Genomic DNA, 5,877 nt, shown 5'->3' with positions numbered 1-5,877 from the left:
TCCCTGGTGGTCTAGTGGTTAGGACTCTGTGTTCCCTTTGCAGGGGGCCTGGGTTTGATCCCCAGTTAGGGAATTAGATCACACAAGCTGCAACTAAGAACCGGCCTGCCGCATCGAAGGTCCTGCACGTGGCAACGAAGATCCCGCGTGCCTCAACTCAGACCTGGTGTAGCCAGAAAAAAAAAGTTAAAAAACAAGGGCATTGGAAAAGCAAAGAATCCAGGATCTGCGAGTGAGGAAAGAGGGGGGAAAAGAAGAAAGTACATGAAGTGGGCAGTCCGAGTCTCTGTCGCAGGTCCCAACCCAAATCCCTTCTGTCTCTTCCAGTCCAGACTCCACCTAGCAGCCAGAGTAATTGTTTGCTTAAATTTTAAGGCACTGCCTTTACAGAGTGGGGAAAAAAAATCTAGCAGTACAGCTGATAATATAGTGAAAAATAAGTCTCCCTCTAACTCCTACTTCCCACCCGCTCAGCCCAGAAATAATCTCTGGACTTTCCACCTGCAAAGCACACTGCAGCGTTTTCCTGCTGAAGACGCTTCCCGGGTCCCAGAGTCTGCTCTTGGACCCGGCCTCCTTTCTGCCCTCGGTTCACCCTGCTGACCTCCTGTCTCATAGGGGCGCCTCTCTGGCTTCCACTCAGTCACTGAGGGCAGTGCTCCTCGGCCCTTCCCCTGCTGTTCTCTCCTCCTGGAATACTCTTCAGGGCTCAGTTCAGTTCCATCTTGTTCAGCAGCAAGTCTTTCTTTTTAGGTCCAACCCTGTTCACAGCATCAAGCCCTCCACCCTCCAGTCAGGGACCCAAACCCCTGCACCACTGAATTCCACCGCTCTACTGTCAACCCCCAAGGACCTGATGGGGTCAGCCCCCTGTCAGAAGGTGGGAAGGGCTCCTGCCCGAACATGGATGATCTTAGAAGCTAAGGGATCATTCGTTTCTTGACTATGTATCGGGGAATTCCCTGATGGTCCAGTGGTTAGGATGCAACGCTTCTACTACAAGGCCACCTGATGTGAAGAGCCAACTCATTGCAAAAGACCCTGATGCTGGGAAAGATTGAAGGCAAAAGGAAAGAGGGGTGGCAGAGGATAAGATAGTTAGATAGCATCGTTGATTCAATGAACATGCATTTGAACAAACTCCAGGAGATAGTGAAAGACAGAGAAGCCTGGTATGCTCCAGTCCATGGGGTCGCAAAGAGTCGGACACAACTGAGTGAGTGAACAAAACCAAAAACAAAACAAAGCTGCAAGGGGCATGAGTTTGATCACTGATCAGGGAAATAAAATCCTGTAAGACAGGAGGCATGACCAAAAAAAATCAGTATCAGGTGCTGTCTCCTGTGACCTGGTATCAGGAAGATACAAGAGAATGAGAGGGTCATGTTCTCCTGGAACCTGCAGACCAGATTGAGGAGATAGGCAATGAACAAGAAAATGAACCAATAAGATTATCCCAGGCTGCAGTTCCATGAAGGGCATAAACAGGGGATGTAGCAGAAGGTTTGGGAGTGGAGGAGGGCATGCCAGAATGTGTGGTCAGGGAAGCCATCTCAGAGCCCCGAAAGATAACAAGGTGCCAGGGAAGGAGCCGGGGAGAGAAAGTTCTAGCAGAACAAACAGCATGCATGTGCAAAGGCCCTGAGGTCTGAGAGTGGTCCAGCCAAGCACAGGGAAGGAGAAGGTGAACACAGCTGAGCGAAGCTGAGCTGCACGCTGACTTAAGCTGGGGTTTATTCTAAGAGCCTTAGGAGGATTTTCAGCAGGACAGTGGCGTGATCTGGTTTGATTTATGAGGAAGCCGGCTATGGGACCTGAACTTCGTGAGTCCTTTGAGTTGTTTCTGTAATTTTCCATTTGCAGTGTTGTCTTGGGATAGTGTTATTTTTGGTTTTCTGGCCAACTTGGTTGAACCAACAGCGGGATTTATTTTATGCGTGTAGAGAAGCAAAGCAAGTCTCAGCAAATTTCCTACCTGCTTCTCTATGACCTCGGGGGTTATATCTTCCAGGAGAGACACTCGTACCCCATGAATGGTAGACCCTTCATCCTTGACATTGCGCCATTCAGCACCTCTAAACGTGCCTTCCACTGACAGATGCATCAATCAGGGCTCTCTAGGAAAACAGAACCAATAGGAAATAAGTGATAGATAGGGAGGTAGCTAGATGGGTGGATAGATAGATGAGAGAGAGAAATAGAATGATAATGAAACCTTTAAGCCAACCTGGACTCTTGCTCTGGGCAACTCTATGTGTTTTAGGAGTACCAACTATCTTTTGCTTGAAAATGAAGGCGTTTGACACTGCGCAGGTCTGAATTTGGGAAAGAAGAAAATTCCAGGTGCCTGTTTCCCAATCCAGGCCTAGAGGCTGGTGTGAGAAGGCGGATGAAGCCTGGACCTCTCCCTTCTGCTGTCTGACCCTCAGCCTGTGCTCAGTGACTATCAGTGAGGTTCATGACCAAAGTGACCTGGGCCTACAGGGCAGGAGATGCCGCGCCACGTTGGTCCCTTTGGCTGTGGGGCCTCTAGAGGAGTTACTGGCTCCCTAGTTGCAAGTCTTGGCTGTGCAATCTTGGCTTTTTCTTAATCAGATACTATAAGATCACAGTGAAGGGTCTGACTCTTCCCACAGAGTCTGCTGAACTCTGACCCCATAGCCCTTCATAACCTCCTGCTTCTCTGTCTTGGTGGTTTGTGTGGTCAGATGACACCCAGCCACAGAGACAGGCAAAATAAGCCCAAGGGGAAACAAAGACTCCCACACATCCTGCCTCGAATAAAGGGCAGAGGTAGGCCCTGCTTGTTGAATGGTCTCACCACTGTTCCCAGGCCTTAAAGTGTGTGCGTGTGTTAGCATGTGTGCAAATCATGCTAAGCATGCTTGGGATTTGAAGGCCAGCTCTGTGATTAGTCTGGACTTTGGTTCAAGCCTTTGCCCGGACAGTCAGTCAGGGGGCAGACCCCCCAGCTGAGTTCCCTATGGATGGAGCTCAGAATCAGCACTGCCCTGAGGGACCTTGACCTTCAACCTGAAGAGCATGATTGCTTTCATTTGGGTTCCCTCAAAAGCAAACCTTGAGATGAGAATTGGGTAAAGTACTTTGTTTGCAATGTGATCCCCAAAAGCATGGGGTGGAAGAATGAGACAATAAGAGGAAAGAAAATCACAGGTGTATATTAATAAGCCACTTCTGGCTTTGGGAAACTGGGGTTCAGTCCTAGTGGGAGCCCTCTGAGAGGCTCTGTGGAACATGCCTCGGATTTATTTCAGCAGGGGGAAAGGAAGCTGTGCTGGTTTTTTTTTTTTTTTTAAGTTTTATTAAGATATAACAGCCACACCATGCAATTCACCTATTAAAAGTATACAACTCAGTGTTTAAAAAAATTTTTTTACAGATATATACAACCACCACCATGGTCCATTTTAAAAGCTTTTCAGAGCCTCAAAAAGGAATCGCACCCATTTAACCCCTTTCTACCATCACCCCACCTCAGCCTACGCAACTGTTAATCTACTTTCAGTATATGTAAACTTGCCTGTTCCGGCCATTTCATGTGAATAGAATCATACAGTATGTGGATTTTCGTACCTGGCTTCTTTCACTTTTCAAGGGTCAGTTGAGCTATATATAGCATGTATCTATACTTCAATCCTTTTTCATGGCTGAATAACATTCCATTGTACATATATACCCATTTGTTTCTCCATTTGGGATGTGAATACCAGGAAGCAAGGCTCACTGGGGCCATCTTGGAGGCTGCCTATCACATGGGGCATTTATTCATCCATTCCCACCCTTCCGTAGGAGAGTTGTTCCTGGGGAGTTAAGTCCCTGACACTTCTGCCCTAAACCTGAACATCCTGAAGACACTTTCATGCAGAAGAACACCCTCAGGCAGACAGAGATTCAGGAAACTGTCAGTGCGTAGTTGCTGTATTTGCAGATGTTTACAAGAGATAAGAGCAGGGTGCTGATTTGGTCTGTTATGGTGATCAAACCCATCCCACATCAGGACTCCCATATCCTCCTTCCTTGCCAAAAGGCCCACTGCCACCCAACACTTGCCCTCATTCGAACATCCCTCCCCTCCCCTGCCCGACCATTCTTATCTGTTCCTCCCTTAGTCGGTCGACAGCTATTTCAGCAGATTCCACAGGCTTCTTTAAATACTTAATTGATTTTTTTTGGTTTTATGATTATATAAGCCATAAACATTGCTGAAAATACTAAACAAAAATATATTGCTAGGAAGTAGAAGTCCCTTATAATCTCACTCTAGAAATGATCACAGTTGCTTGACTGACACATATTCTTCAATAATTTTCTGGGCATAAACAAATAAAACAGAAGGCAAAATTCAAATTATTAAAAAAAATTTTTTTTTAATCCCACCTACTTAAAAAAAAATCAAAAAACACCTAGTCATTTACATGGCTGGGATCCAACCCTCCCTGCTATTATGTTCCTTACAGGTTTCTCTTGGCAACATATCTTGTCTGGGTGCCCCTCTAGGACAACATGTGTAGATTAGCCTCCATTTTTCACATGCATGCACAGTGCTGCTTAATATGCATGTCCCACCAATTGTTTTCCCATCCCCTATTGATGGAGAATTGATGCTTTTGAATGTGGTGTTGGAGAAGACTTTTGAGAGTCCCTTGGACTAAAAGGAGATCCAACCAGTCCATCCTAAAGAAAATCAGTCCTGAATATTCATTGGAAGGACTGATGTTGAAGCTGAAACTCCAATACTTTGGCCACCCGATGCGAAGAACTGACTCATTTGAAAAGACCCTAATGCTGGGAAAGATTGAAGGCAGGAGGAGAAGGGGATGACAGAGGATGAGATGGTTGGATGGCATCACCAACTCAATGGACATGAGTTTACATAAACTCAGGGAGTTAGTGATGGACAGGGAGGCCTGGAGTGTTGCAGTCCATGGGGTCACAAAGAGTTGGACACGACTGAGGGACTGAACTGAACTGAACTGATTGACAGAGATAGCAGGTGCCTTTGGGGCCCTCTGTCTTTTCCCCTAATGTGACTCTGATTTCAGCCTCACTGGGGAGGGAGGGGGGTCCCCACTCAGGCACAGGCTTTACCTTGTCCCCTTTCTGCTCCAAGACCTCTGACACACAGGAGTCCTCGGGACTCTTGTACAAACACAGTCAGGAAGTGCAGGGGGAGCCAAGAGCTCCAGAGAAAGTCAGTTAGAAACCAGTTGTCTGGTCCTTCAGGCGGATGGCTCTGGGTAAAGGATACTTTACCCAGGATACTCTGCTTTCAGGAGCTAAGATAATTTAGGTTGTCTCCAATTTTTCATTATTACAAAGTTATAACAAGTAGCCTCTTACACTTATCTCTGTATTTGAGCTACTATTCTTTTCCATTAATTTTTGGAGGTAAAGTTGCAGGGCCGAAGGGATAAACCTCACTATGTGGTGGCTATGGCCAATCTGTCCTCCAGAAATGCTATGATTCCCATCTATGGTGGGTGAGGAAGACTGTTTCCCTGTCTCTGGGAGGCTGAGTGAAGTGAGTAGGGTGTCCTGCCTGCCTCCCGGATAGAGGTGGGGAGGGGGCAGGGACAGCTCAGAGTCAGGCTTGTGTGGGTTAGGAGGGGTCGACAAGATTGGTTACATACTGAGGGGGGTCCTTGTTGTTGCAGTCAGTCGCCCAGTCGTGCCCGACTCTGTGACCCCATGGACTGCAGCATGCCAGGCCTCCTTGTCCCTCACCGTCTCCCAGAGTTTGTCCAAGTTCATGTTCATTGCATCGGTGATGCCATCCAGCCTTCTCATCCTCTGTCACTCTCTTCTCCTTCTGCCCTCAGTCTTTCCCAGCATAAGGAACTTTTCCAATGAGTCATC

At 47.2% G+C, this 5,877-nt stretch overlaps 1 non-coding gene across 1 annotated transcript; it reads left to right on the top strand.

Annotated features, from left to right (window-relative positions):
* On the top strand, positions 1 to 73 carry TRNAG-CCC (transfer RNA glycine (anticodon CCC)). Its single transcript has one exon. It is a non-coding gene; the product is annotated as a tRNA-Gly (tRNA).
* Positions 74 to 5,877: the final 5,804 nt, after the last annotated feature.

Source organism: Capricornis sumatraensis, chromosome 3, assembly GCF_032405125.1.
Source record: "Capricornis sumatraensis isolate serow.1 chromosome 3, serow.2, whole genome shotgun sequence".
NCBI classification, from domain to species: Eukaryota; Metazoa; Chordata; class Mammalia; order Artiodactyla; family Bovidae; genus Capricornis; species Capricornis sumatraensis.
This window is presented reverse-complemented; position numbering and strand designations above follow the sequence as displayed.